Here is a 15,821-nt window from a genome sequence, read left to right on the forward strand (position 1 = left end):
TATAAAATTGCAATATTAAACATTTTATGACACTAAATTTTTCTTTTAATTCTGTAAATTAGACTATTCGCCCACTTACTAAAGTCTTTATTATCTACATTTATTAGTTTTTGTTAGTTAATTAAGTGGAGTCTTCTAAATGTAGAATCATATTATCTGCAAAGGACAATTTATATTTTTCGTTTTTTTTGAGACGGAGTCTCGCTCTGTCACCCAGGCTGGAGTACAGTGGCCAGATCTCAGCTCACTGCAAGCTCCACCTCCCAGGTTTACGCCTCAGCCTCCCGAGTAGCTGGGACTACAGGCGCCCGCCACCTCGCCCGGCTATGTTTTTTTTTTTTTTTTTTTTTAGTAGAGATGGGGTTTCACCGTGTTAGCCAGGATGGTCTCGATCTCCTGACCTCATGATCCACCCGTCTCGGCCTCCCAAAGTGCTGGGATTACAGGCTTGAGCCACCGTGCCCGGCCGACAATTTATATTTTTCTATCCAAGCTTTATGTTCTAATTTTTCCTCTTGTGCATTCCTAGTTCATGTTTTCAAAATTATTTAGTAATAATGGCAAAAATGGACATTCTATTTCTTGTTGCTAAATTGTGATAATGCTTTCTATATTTCCTTATTAATTATTGAATAATTGCTTTCTTTGTGTTCAAAGAGATAAATTTACCTATACATCTATCCCTTAATATTGTAGTAGTTTTTATTTTTTAGTAAGAACAGATGTGAATTTTCTTACATTTTCAGCATTTATAGAAGACAAAAAAACAGTACCTTTTTGTCTTGCTAGATTAACATGGTTCTTGTACGATTTCCCATTATTTGCATTCCAGGAAAGCACCCTAGTTGACTGTTGCCTATTATTCTTCAATGACATTTTAATTTAATTGCAATTTTTATAGGGATGGGGGAATGCAATGGTATTCAGATGTGAGATCTATCCTCACTGTTTGCTATATGTTTTATTTCTACTGGATTTGGTATCAATGTTTTAATTGTTTCATCAACAATTATTTAGAAGCCTTTAGAAAACCTTCCTTGGAGCTTTTAATTTTTAAAGCTTTGACAGAACTAACTTTCAAGTGCTCACTTGGGCACCACATATACTAAAACTGGAGCAAGACAGAGAAGATTAGCATGGCCCCTGTGAAGGATGACACACAATTAATGAAGCGTTCCATACTTCGCCAACACCAAAATTCAGGAAATGCAGAGAACCCCAGTAAGATACTTCACAAGAAGATCATCCCCAAGACACATGGTCATCAGATTTTCCAAGGTCAAAATGAAAGAAAAAATGTTGAAGGTAGCTAAAGGAAAAGGTCAAGGGGAAGGAAAGCCCATCAGACTTACAGCAGACCTCTTAGCAGAAACCCTACAAGTGATAGGAGACTGAGAGCCAGTATTTAACATTCTTTTTTTTTTTTTTTTTTTTTTTTTCCAGAGACAGAGTCTCACTCTGTCGCCCAGGCTGGAGTCCAGTGGCAGGATCTCGGCTCACTGCAAGCTCTGCCTCCCAGGTTCACACCTGCCTCAGCCTCCCAAGGAGCTGGGACTACAGGTGTCCACCTGACCTGCCTCAGCCTCCCAAAGAGTATTTAACATTCTTAAAGAAAAGAAATTCCAGGATTGCTGGCAAGATTGCCAAATAGGAACAGCTCTGGTATACAGCTCACAGCAAGACTGACACAAAAGGCAGGTGATTTCTGCATTTCCAACTGAGGCACCCGGTTTATCTCATTGGGACTGGTTAGACAGTGGATGCAGCCCAAGGAGGGCGAGCCAAAGCAGGGTGGGGCAATGCCTCACCTGGGAAGCTCAAAGGGTCGGGAAACTCCCTCTCCTAGCCAAGGGAAGCCATTAGGGACTGTACCATGCACTCCAGCCCAGATACTGCACTTTTCCCACAGTCTTTGCAGCCCACAGACCAGAAGATTCCCTCCGGTGCCTACGCCACCATGGTCCTTGGTTTCCAGCACAAAACTGGGCGGTCGTTTGGGCAGACCCAGTCAGGGACTTACAGATGAAACCCTCACCACCCTGGAACAGAGCACCTGGGGGAAGGGGCGGTTGTGGCCGCACTTACAGTAGACTTAAATGTCTCTGCTTGGCAGCTATGATGAGAGCAGCGGATCTCCTAGGACAGTGTTCAAGGTCTGATAAGAGACAGACTGCCTCCTCAAGTGGGTCCCTGACCCCCGTGTGTCCTGACTGGGAGACACCTCCCAGTAGGGACCGACAGACACCTCATACAAAAAAGCTCTGACTGTCATCTGGCAGCTACTCCTCTGGGACAAAACTTCCAGAGGAAGAAACAGGCAGCAATCTTTGCTGTTCTGAGCCTCCGCCAGTGATACCCAGGCAAAAAGGGTCTGGAGTGGACCTACAGCAAACTTCAGCAGACCTGCAGCAGAGGGGTCTGTTAAAAGGAAAACTAACAAACAGAAAGGAATAGTACCAACCTCAACAAAAAAGACGTCCACTCAGAGACCCCCTCCAAAGGTCACTGACTTCAAAGACCAAAGGTAGATAAATCCACGAAGATGGGGAGAAACCAGCGCAAGAAGGCTGAAAATTCCAAATATCAGAATGCCTCTTCTCCTCCAAAGGATCACAATGCCTTGCCAGCAAGGGAACAAAACTGGACAGAGAATGAGTTTGACAAATTGACAGAAATAGACTTCAGAAGGTGGGTAATAACAAACTCCTCTGAGCTAAAGGAGCATGTTCTAACCCAATGCAAGGAAGCTAAGAACCTTGAAAACAGGTTAGACACATTGCCAACTAGAATGACAAGTTTAGAAAAGAGCATAAATGACCTGATGGAGCTGAAAAACATAGCACAAGAACTTCGTGAAGCATACACAAGTATCAATAGCAGAATCAATCAAATGGAAAAAAGGATATCAGAGATTTAAGACCAACTCAATGAAATAAAGTGAGAAGATTAGATTAGAGAAAAAAGAGTGAAAAGAAATGAACAAATCTTCCAAGAAATACGAGTCTATGTGAAAATACCAAATCTACATTTGATTGGTGTACCTGAAAGTGACTCAGAGAATGGAACCAAGTTGGAAAACACTCTTCAGGATATTAGTCAGGACAACTTCCCCAAACTGGCAAGGCAGGCCAACAATCAAATTCAGGAAATACACAGAGACACCACAAAGATACTCCTCCAGAAGACCAACCCCAAGACACATAATCATCAGGTTCACCAAGGTTGAAAGGAAGAAAAAAATGTTAAGGGCAGCCAGAGAGAAAGGTCGGGTTACCACAAAGGGAAGCCCATCAGACTAATAGCGGATCTCTTGGCAGAAACCCTACAAGCCAGAAGAGAGTGGGGGCTAACATTCAACATTTGTAAAGAAAAGAATTTCCAAACCAAAATTTCATATCCAGCCAACTCAAGCTTCATAAGCAAAGGAGAAATAAAATCCTTTACAGATGAGCAAATGCTGGGGGATATTGTCACCACCAGGCCAGCCTTACAAGAGCTCCTGAAGGAAGCACCAAACATGGAAAGGAAAAACCAGTACCAGCCACTGCAAAAACATACCAAATTGTAAAGACCATCATCGCTATGCAGAAACTGCATCAACTAACAGGCAAACTAACCAGCTAGCATCATAATATCAGGATCAAATTCACCCATAACAATATTAACCTTAAATGTAAATGGGCTAAATGCCCCAAATAAAAGACAAAGACTGGCAAATTGGATAAAGAGTCAAGACCCATAGGGGTGCTGTATTAAGGAGACCCATCTCACGTGCAAAGACACACATAGGCTCAAAATAAAGGGATGGAGGAATATTTACCAAGCAAATGCAAAGAAAAAAAAAAAAAAAAAAAGCAGGGGTTGCAATCCTAGTCTCTGATAAAACAGACTTTAAACCAACAAAGATCAAAAGAGTCAAAGAAGGGCATTACATAATGGTAAAGGGATCAATGCAACAAGAAAAGCTAACTATCCTAAATATATATGCATCCAATACAGGAGCACCCGGATTCATAAAGCAAGTTCTTAGAGACCTACAAATAGACTTAGACTCCCATACAATAATAAGGGGAGACTTTAACACCCCACTATCAATATTAGACAGAACAACAAAACAGAAAATTAATAAGGATATCCAGGACTTGAACTCAGCTCTGGACCAAGCAGACATCAATAGACATCAACAGAATTCTCCACTTCAAATCAACAGAATGTATGTTCTCAACACCACATCACACTTATTCTAAAATTGACCACATAATTGGAAGTAAATCACTCCTCAGTAAATGCAAAAAAAACGGCAATCATAACTAAGAGTCTCTCAGACCACAGTGCAATCAAATTAGAACTCAGGAATAAGAAACTCACTCAAAACCACACAACTACGTGGAAACTGAACAATCTGCTCCTGAATGACTACTGGATAAATAATGAAATTAAGGCAGAAATAAAGATGTTCTTTGAAACCAATCAGAACAAAGACACAATGTACCAGAATCTCTGGGACACTACTGAAACAGTGTTTAGAGGGAAATGTATAGCACTAAATGCCCACAAGAGAAAACAGGGAAGATCTAAAATCGACACTGCAACATCACAATTTAAAAAACTAGAGAAGGAAGAGCAAACAAATTCAAAAGCTAGCAGAAAACAAGAAATAACTAAGATCAGAGCAGAACTGAAGGAGATAGAGACATGAAAACCCTTCAAAAAATCAATGAATCCAGGAGCTGATTTTTTGAAAAAGATTAACAAAAATGGATTGACCACTAGCCAGACTAATAAAAAAGAAAGGAGAGAAGAATCAAATAAATGCGATAAAAAATGATAAAGGGAATATCACCATCAATCCCACACAAATACAAACTACTACTAGAGTATACCACACTAGACTATCCAGAAGAAATGGATAAACTAGACTATCCATAAGAAATGGATAAACTAGATTATCCACAAGAAATGGATAAATTCCTGGACACATACATCCTCCCATGACTAAACCAGGAAGAAGGTGAATCCCTGAATAGACCAATAACAAGTTCTGAAATTGAGGCAGCAGTTAATAGCTTACCAACCAAAAAAAGTCTAGGACCAGATGTATTTACAGCTGAATTCTACCAGAGGTACAAAGAGCAGCTGGTACCATTCCTCCTGAAAATATTCAAAACAATAGAAAAAGAGGGAATCCTCCCTAACTCATTTTATGAGGACAGCATCATCCTGATACCAAAACCTGGCAGAGACACAACAAAAAAAGAAAATTTCAGGCCAATATCCCTGTGAACATCGATGTGAAAATCCTCAATAAAATACTGGCAAACTGAATCCAGCAGCACATCAAAAAGCTTATCCACCATGATCAAGATGGCTTTATCCCTGGGATGCAAGGCTGGTTCAACATACATAAATCAATAAATGTAATCCATCACATAAACAGAACCAATGACAAAAACCACGTGATTATCTCAGTAGCTACAGAAAAGGCCTTAGACAAAATTCAATAGCCCTACATGCTAAAAATTCTCAATAAACTAGGTATTGATGGAATATATCTCAAAATAATAAGAGCTATTTATGACCAATCCACAGCAAATATCATAGTGACTGGGCAAGAACTGGAAGCATTCCCTTTGAAAACCAGCACAAGACAAGGATGCCCTCTCTCACCACTCCTATTCAACATAGTATTGGAAGTTTTGGCCAGGGCAATCAAGCAAGAGAAAGAAAACAAAAGGGCATTCCATTAGGAAAAAAGGAAGTCAAATTATCTCTCTTTGAGAATGATATCATTGTATGTTTAGAAAACCCCATCGTCTCAGCCCCAAATCCCCTTAAGCTGATAAGCAACTTCAGCAAATTCTCAGGATATAAAATCAATGTGAAAAAATCATAAGCATTCCTATACACCAATAACAGACAGAGAGCCAAATCATGAATGAATTCCCATTCACAATTGCTACAAAGAGAATAAAATACCTAAGAATCCACTCACAAAGGATGTGAAGGACCTCTTCAAGGAGAACTGCAAACCACTGTCAAGGAAATAAAAGAGGACACAAACAAATGGAAAAACATTCCATTCTCATGGATAGGAAGAATCAATATCATGAAAATGGCCATATGGCCCAAAGTAATGTGTAGATTCAATGCTATCCCCATCAAGCTACCACTGACTTTTCTCACAGAATTGGAAAAAAACTACTTTAAATTTCATATGGAATCAAAAATGGCCCCACATAGCCAAAACAATCCTAAGCAAAAAGAACAAAGCCGGAGGCATTATGCTACCTGACTTCAAACTATACTACAAGGCTACAGTAACAAAAACAGCATGGTCTTAGTACCAAAACAGATACATAGACCAATGGAACAGAACAGAGGCCTCAGAAATAACACCATACATCTACAAACATCTGATTTTTGACAAACCTGACAAACACAAGCAATGGGGAAAGGATTCCCTATTTATTAAATGGTGTTGGGAAACCTGGCTAGCCATATGCAGAAAGTGAAACTGTATCTCTTCCTTACACCTTACACAAAATTAACTCAAGATGGATTAAAGACTTAAACGTAAGATCTAAAACCATAAAAACCCTGAAAAAACCTAGTCAATACCATTCAGGACATAAAAGCAATGGCAACAAAAGTCAAAATAGACAAATGGAATCTAATTAAACTAAAGGGCCTCTGTACAGCAAAAGAAACTATCAGTAGAATGAACAGGCAACCTACAGAATGGGAGAAAATTTTTGCAATCTATCCATCTGACAAAGGAATAATATCCATAATCTACAAAGAACTTAAACAAATTTACAAGAAAAAAAAAATCAAAAAGTAGGTAAAGGATATGAACAGAAATTTCTCAAAAGAAGACATTTATGCAGCCAACAAACATGAAAAGAAGCTCATCATCACTGGTCATTAGAGAAATGCAAATCAAAACCACAGTGAGGTAGCATCTCAGGCCAGTTAGAATGACAAGCATTAAAAAGTCAGGAAACAACAGATGCTGGAGAGGATGTGGAGAAACAGGAATGCTTTTATACAGTTGGTGGCAGTGTAAATTAGTTCAACCATTGTGGAAGACAGTGTGGTGATTCCTCAAGGATCTAGACCTAGAAATACCATTAGACCCAGCAATCCCATTACTGGGTATATACCAAAAGGATTATACATCATCCTACTATAAAAACACATGCACACATATGTTTATTGCAGCACTGTTCACAATAGCAAAGACCTGGAAGCAACCCAAACACCCATCAATAATAGACTGGATAAAGAAAATGTGGCATATTTACCCCATGGAATACTATGCAGCCATAAAAAAGGATGAGTTCATGTCCTTTGTAGGGACATGGATGAAACTGGAAACCATCATTCTCAGCAAACTAATACAAGAACAGAAAACCAAACACCACACGTTCTCACTCATAAGTGGGAGGTGAACAATGAGAACATATGGAAACAGGGAAGGGAACATTACACTCTGGGGCCTGTTGTGGGGGTGGGGGCTAGGGGAAGGATAGCATTAGAAGTACCTAATGCAGATGACAGGCTGATGGGTGCAGCAAACCACTATGGCACTTGTATACCTATGTAACAAACCTGCATGTTCTGCACATGTACCCCAGAACTTAAAGTATAATAAAAATAAAGGGAAATTCCAATGCAGAATTTCATATTTGGATAAAATAAGCTTCATATGTGAAGGAGAAATAAGATCTTTTCCAGACAAGCAAAACCTGGGGGAATTTGTTACTACCAGACCTGCCTTAAAAGAGCTACTGAAGGAAGCACTAAATATGGAAAGACCATTAGCGGCCAATACAAAAATACACTTAAAAATACAGAGCAGTGACACTACAAAGCAACCAAATAAACAAGTCTGTATAATAACAAGCTAACAGCATGATGACATCAAATCCACACATTTGATACTAAACTTGAATGGAAATGGGCTAAGATCCACTGGTATTCTGTCTTCAAGAGACTCATCTCAGCTGCAATGACACTCATAAGCTCAAAGTAAAGGAATTGAGAAAAATCAATCAAGCAAATGGAAAAAATGGGAAAATCTACCAAGCAAATGGAAATTGGGATTGCAATTTCAATTGCAAACTAAGAAATTTGCTAAACACCATATAATTATGTGAAAATTGAATAACCCGCATCTGAATGAGTTTTGGACAAATAATGAAATTAAGGCAGAAATCAAGAAGTTCTTTGAAACTAATGAGAACAAAGATACAACATACCAGAATCTTTGGGACACATCTAAGGCAGTATTAAGAGGGAAATTTATAGCACTAAATGTTAGAAAAACCTCAATAGAACAACTTCTAACAGCACAACTAGATGAACTGGAGAACCAAAAGAAAATCAACCCCAAAACTAGCAGAAGACAAGATATAAGCAAAATCAGAGTTGAAGTGAAGGAGATTAAGGCACCAAAAAAAAAATTCAAAAGATAAATCCAGGAGTGATTTTTTTAATAAAACAGATTGACTGCTAGCTAGACTAATGAAGAAAGCCCAGTAGATGCAAATAAGCACCATTAGAAACAACAAAGGGAATATTACCCCTGGCCCCAGAGAAATATAAATAACCATCAGAAAATATTATGAATACTTCTATGCAATAAACTAGAAAATTTAGAAAAAATGGATGAATTTCTGGATATATACACCCTCTCAAGACTGAACAAGAACAAAATTGAATCCTTAAGTAGATCACTAAAAACCTCCAAAATTGAATCAGTAATAAATAGCTTACCAACCAAAAAAAAAAAAAATTCCAGGAGCAGACAGATGTACAGCCAAATTCTACCAGGTGTACAAAGAAGATCTGGTACCATTCTTACTGATACTATTCCAAAAAATAAAAGAGGAGAGACTCATTCTAACTCATTCTATGAGGCCACCATTACCTTGACACTAAAACCTGGCAGAGATACAAAAAAAAAAAAAAAAAAAAGAAAGAAAGAAAGAAAGAAAGAAAGAAAGAAAGAAAGAAAGAAAGAAAGAAAGAAAGAAAGAAAGAAAGAAAGAAAGAAAGAAAGAAAGAAAGAAAGAAAGAAAGAAAGAAAGAAAGAAAGAAAGAAAGAAAGAAAGAAAGAAAGAAAGAAAGAAAACTTTAGACCAATATCCCTGATGAACATCGGTGCAAAAATCCTCAACAAAATACTGGCAAACTGAATCCAGCAGCACATTAAGAATCTTATCCACCGCAGTCAAGTAGGTTTTACCCCTGGGAAACAAAGTTGGTTTAATATAAGCAAATCAATAAGGTGACTCATGACATAAACAGAACTAAAGACAAAAAAACACACAATCATCTCAGTAGACGCAGAAAAGACTTCTGATAGAATTCAGCACCCCTTCATGTTAAAAACTCAATAAACTAAGTATTGAAGGAACATACCTCAAAATAATAAGAGCCATTTATGACAAATCCACAGCCTACATTATATTGAATGGGCAAAAGCTGGAGGAATTCCCCTTGCAAACTGGCACAAGACAAGGATGCCTTCTCTCACCACTAATATTCAACATAATATTGAAAGTGTTGGCCAGAGCAATAAGGCAAGAGAAAGAAATAAAAGGCATCCAAATAGGAAGAGGAAATCAAACTATTTTGTTTGCAGACAACATAATACTATATCTAGAAAACCCTACAATCTCAGCCCAAAAACGTCTTTATCTGAAAAACAACTTCAGCAAAGTCTCAAGATACAAAATCAATGTACAAAAATAACTAGTATTCCTGTACACCAACACCAATAGTTGAGCCGAGAGCCAAATCAGGAATCCAATCCCATTCACAACTGCCACAAAAATAATAAAATACCTAGAAATACAGCTAACCAGGGAGGTGAGTGATCTCTACAATAAGAATTGCAAAATGCTGCTCAAAGAAATCATAGATGATGTAAACAAATGGAAAAATGTGCTCATGGATAGAAAGAATCAATATCATTAAAATGTCCATACAGCCCAAAGCAATTTACAGATTAAATGCTATTCTTATTAAACCAGCAATGATATTCTTCACAGAACTAGAAAAACTATTTTAAAGTTCATATGGAACTAAGAAAGTCTCAATAACCAAGCCAATCCCAAGCAAAAAGAACAAAACTAGAGACATCATGCTACCCAACTTCAAACAATATCACAGAACTATAGTAACCAAAAGAGCATGGTATTAGCACAAAAACAGACACATTGACCAACGGAACAGATAGAGAGTCCAGATACAAGGCCACACACCTACAAACTATCTGATCTTTGACAAGCCTGACAAAAACAAACAATGGCAAAAGGATACCCCATTCAATAAGTGGTGCTGGGATAACTAACTAGTCATGTGCAGAAGATTGAAACTGAACCCTTTCCTTACACCATATACAAAAATCAACCCAAGATGGATTGAGGACTTAAATATAAAACCCAAAACTATAAAACCTCTGAAGACAACCTAAGCAATATTATTCTGGACACAGGAATGGGACAAAACTTCATGACAAAGACATCAAAAGCAATTGCAACAAAAGTAAAAATTGACAAATGGGATATAATTAAACTAAATAGCTTCCACACAGAAAAACTATTGACAGAATAAACAGACAACCTACAGAATGGGAGAAAAATTTTGCAAATTGTGTATTTGACAAAGGTTTGATATCTAGCATCTATAAGAAAGGTAAACAAATTTTCAAGCAAAAAACAAACAACCCCCTTAAAACGTGGGCAAAGGACATGAACAGATAATTTTCTAAAGAAGACATACACGTGGCCAACAAGCATATGAAGAAAAAACCTCAATATCACTGATTATTAGATAAATGCAGATCAAAACCACGATGAGATACCATCTCACAACAGTTAGAATAGTTATTATTAAAAAGTCAAAAATAACAGATGCTGGCTAAGTTGTGGAGAAAAAGGAACACTTATACACTGTTGGTGGGAGTGTAAATTAGTTCATCCATATAGAAAACAGTATGGTGATTCCTTAAATATCTAAAAACAGAAATATCATTCAATACAGCAATCCCATTACTGGGCATATGTCCAGTGGATTATAAAGCATTATATCATAAAGACATATAAACATGTGTTCATTGCAGCACTATTTATAGCAGCAAAGACATGGAATCAACCTAAATGTCCATCAGTGTAAGACTGAATTAAAAAAATGTGGTATCTATACACCACGGAATAGTATGCTGCCATGCAAAAGAACAAGGTCATATCTTTTGCAGGAAGACAGATGGAGGTGTAGGCCATTATCCTTAGCAAACTAAGGCAGGAACAAAAATCCAAATACCATGTTCTTACTTTTAAGGGGGAGCTTAATGATGAGAACACATGGACACACGGAGCGGACCAACACACACTGGGGCCTACTGGAGGGTGGAAGGTGGGATGACAGACAGGAACAGGGAAAATAGTGGCTTAATTCCTGGGTGATGAAATAATCTGCACCACAAATCCTTATGATACAAGTTTACCTATGTAACATACCTGCACATTTATCCCAAACTTAAAATAAAAGTGAAAAATAATTAACTTTGAAATCAACTAAGCTTCAGAAACATTTACTGAATATAAGTGGTTGTTGAGGATTTTGTTTGTTTGATAACTTTACTTTTTTCTTATGCTAATTGGTCTATTTAGATTCTCTTACTTCTGGTATAAATTTTTCTAGTTTATTCTTTTTCTATAAATTAAAAAAATCCAAATTGTGAGATTAATTTATATATTCACATATAATTTTAAACTATCTTCCTCTAAATTACTATTTCCAAATATCAGTGTTTTCATATTTTTGCTTTCTCCTTTTATTCTTAGTATTTTTTATTTCATTATTTTTAAAAAACCAGCAAATTCATTAATTCTGCCTTTTTGCTAATTCGTTAATTTCCCTTTATCTTTACGAATTCTAACTTATTCTTTTCTTTACTACTTCAATCTAACCCTTAAGTCATTTAGTTTGTGTAAAAACCAGGCACAGATCTACCACTTGTAAAGTTGTTAGGATGGATAGCTCCTATTATTTGTGAAAGCTTCTATACTACATTTAATCTCTAAATTGGAAGAGTCCTAGACCTTGTGGGATGACTAGAAATTTTAGACACAGAATCCAGGAAGCATGGCACTTGGTGAAATTTAATATCTGAGATGATCATAATATGGTCACCATGGTTAAAAAAATGGAGAGACGTTTCAAACCAAGCAAGGCAGTGCTTCTCTGACAGGGTAAAACCTCAATCCATCCTGACTGCTGAGCTCACTGATTCAGAGTATGCCCCAGTGACAGAAAGGCATACTCTCACCAGGCATCAAGTGGTAAATGGAATTCAGCTTAAAGATGCCTTAGGCCAAATTCTATTTAATGTCTAGTCTTTACCTTTACTGATTGAACTGTAGCCATCATCTCAGCTTGCTTGTCGCTATATAATCTCTTGTAATAGGTTTTTTCATTCATTATTTAGTAGCAATTATTTTCAATTATCCCTCAGTTTTTACTCTTTTAGATTTTTTTTTTTCTGGCAGAGTCAAAAGCTAGTTCATTGAGAAAAGTTTAACAAAATTCTGGCAAGATTGATTTTTAAGAAAAAGGGAGAAAAGAAAGAAGGAAAGCAAAGAAGAACATTAATACACTATTAGAATATATAAGACTACAGAGAATAAACATATAAAATATTTTACTATAAATAACTTTTTTGCAAATAAATTTCAAAACATAGAATAAAATATGTAATTAGATAAACTTCTAGAAAATATTTCCTTAAAAAGCAGCTAAAAATAAGATAACCTAGAACATATTATAAATATTAAGTCAATTGAATAAATCATTAAACAACTTTACACAAGTAAATACCTGACCCAGGTAGTTTTTAAAAAGAATTCTAACATAATTTGATCATTACATGTATTTTTAAGAAAAAAGAAAATGAGAGAATACACTCAAAATTTTTGAGGATGATATAACCTTGATACCACAACTTAACAAAGGTATTAGAAGAAAGAAAAATCACAGACCAAATGAACTTATGAAAGTAAATGCATGCAGAGAGCTAACAGCTGGCAGAGAAAAGGAGCCCTGGTATAAAACATAAAATTACTATTATATACTAATTTTCTAAAGCTGAAACCAATTCTCTAAGTGGATTTCTTAGCAAGAAAATCTAAGTTGACTGGTGAAATTTCCACGATTTCATTTGGTGACATATATGTGCACAGAATTTTAGAGAAATGATATATGTCTTGAAAAAATAGATATAAAGATTACATGCCCCACTCCCACAAAGGTGCAGGAAATCAAAAGATACCTAAAAAGCCTGTACCCTTTATGGCCAAAGAATGATCAAATTTAAATAAGAATTACTTCCAGAAAAAAAGAAACTCGCTCTTAGGGAGACTATTGGTAGGAGAATCCAAATTGAACAAGATAGTAATTAGAATGCAGGAATGAGAAAGACTCAATATTCAGATAAATGAATGTGGAGAAAGGTTAATAGAATGTGAATATCAGAATATGGGCATGGCCACAGAGAGGCCATATTCTATTGAGTGTCATGGCAACAGCAAAGGGAGACCTATACTGATATTTCTACTACTACCTTTATAAGAACACCTCCTAAAGTATAGAAAATAACATTTAATTTAAACACGAGGAAAGGAAAAAGGTTGCAATTGCATCATATATGAATATATTGTAAGAGAAGAAGAAACATAATTTGACTAAAGCAGTAACAGTTAAGGCATAATAGAAAAATAGAGTTACTGAGTATATGGAAACTCTAACATGAAAAAATTGGTTAAACAAGCTTTGAAAAAAATATTTAAAATGAAGTGAACATTTAAATTAGAAATAAAAAATGTGAAAATAATAATATTTTTGAATAACAGTGAGGGTAAATAATAGTAAGAGATGATGAAGCTCAAAAAAAAATAAATATAGATAGATTGATAGATAATTTTAGAAATGAAGAGAAGACATGGCTGAGTATGGTGGCTCACCCATATAATCTCAGAACTTTGGGAGGCCAAGGCAGGAAGATTGCTTAAGCACAGGAGTTCACGGAAAAAAAAAAAAAAAAAAAAAAATATATATATATATATACACACACACACACACACACACACACACACAATTAAGAAACAACATAAATAAGAATAGAAATATTTTAAGTAACAATAATGAAAGGAAAGGGAGAAATATGAAAACAATCAAATAGAAATGGAGAGTAAAATTTAAAAAAAAAGATATAATCAATTAAGAAAACAAAGAAGGTCCAATGAATACATGATTGGAGGTCATCGTCAAGAAACCCAAAATAATGGAATAGAACAAATAGTAAAATATACAATCACATAAAATATTCCCCAAATTAAGAAGCATTTGAATATATGTGTAGAATATGAACATTGTGTACCTAGAAAAATCAGTCTAGGATTGTCAAAACCAAAACATATTCTGGGGAAAATGACTGCACTGTAAATATAAAAAAATTAAAATCTGTGGACATTATACAAAAATCATATAGTTCCAAGAAAGGTAAAGAAAATCATCTATCCACAGCACCTGTTAACAAAACACAATTGAACCATATATTGAAGTTCCTTTTTTTTTTTTGAAAGGGAGTCTCCCTCTGTCACCAGGCTGGACAAGGTTCACTGCAACTTCTGACTCCCTGGGTCAAGTGATTCTCCTGTCCCAGCCGCCTGGGTAGCTGGGGTTACAGGCACGCACCACCATGCCTGGCTAATGTTTGTATTTTTAGTAGAGATGGGGTTTCACTATGTTAGCCAGGATGGTCTCGATCTCCTGAGCTCGTGATCTGTCTGCCTTGGCCTCCCAAAGTGCTGGGATTACAGGTGTGAGCCACTGTGCCCAGCCATATTTAAGTTTCTTAATGAAAAAAGTAATAATAATAGGATTCCATATCCAGCAGAATTACTTTTCTTCTATAACAGTTATAGAAAAATATAGGCCTTCAAAGTACCAGGAAATTTTGTACTCATAAAGCTTTCCTGAAGAAATCATTCAAGAGAAAGTTTCATATAATCAAGAATATTTGAGGAAAACTTCACACTAAAGTCTACCATTGAGCATTTTTCTACTCAACTCTACTACCAAAACTACATAAACGGATAAAGGTCACAGAATCTTAGGGAAATTATATATGTCTTGACAAAATAGGTATTTAAGAAAAAACACTGCAATACAAGGAAAGAATGCAAAGAGAATGTCTAATTCAAAGTAAGTTTACTGATTGGCTTCTCTTGCTAATTGTAAATAGATAATGTCATTTAAAATTAAATATTAATAGGCCAGGCACTGTGACTCACACCTGTAATCCTAGCACTTTGGGAGGCCAAGGTGGGTGAATCACTTGAGGTCAGGACTTCCAGACCAGCTTGACCAACATGGAGGAAACCCGTCTCTACTAAAAATACAAAAATTAGCCAGGCTTGTTGGCACATGCCTGTAATCCCAGCTACTTGGGAGCCTGAGGCAGCAGAATCGCTGGAACACGAGCAGCAGAGGTTGCGGTGAGCTGAAATCGTGCCACTGCACTGCAGCCTGGGCAACAAGGGCGAAACTCCATCTGAAAAATAAATAAATGAATAAATAAAATTAAGTATTAATAAAAGAAATAGAGTAAAGAAGAAGTTACTAATTAATTCCTCAATTGCCCACAGTAGGAAACAAATTAATAGTATCTTAAACCCAGGAAGCTAATTGCATCATTATGATGATAACTACTAGAATAAAAATACAAAAATTTCTGAATACCAAAAGATATA

General features: G+C 36.3%; 1 non-coding gene across 1 annotated transcript; it reads left to right on the forward strand.

Moving 5' to 3' along the window:
- Window positions 1-1,081: 1,081 nt before the first annotated feature.
- LOC115896631 lies at window positions 1,082-1,186 on the forward strand. Its single transcript, XR_004056545.1, has one exon. It is a non-coding gene; the product is annotated as a U6 spliceosomal RNA (small nuclear RNA).
- Window positions 1,187-15,821: the final 14,635 nt, after the last annotated feature.

This window comes from Rhinopithecus roxellana, chromosome 3 (genome assembly GCF_007565055.1).
Source record: "Rhinopithecus roxellana isolate Shanxi Qingling chromosome 3, ASM756505v1, whole genome shotgun sequence".
In the NCBI taxonomy this organism is placed as follows: Eukaryota; Metazoa; Chordata; class Mammalia; order Primates; family Cercopithecidae; genus Rhinopithecus; species Rhinopithecus roxellana.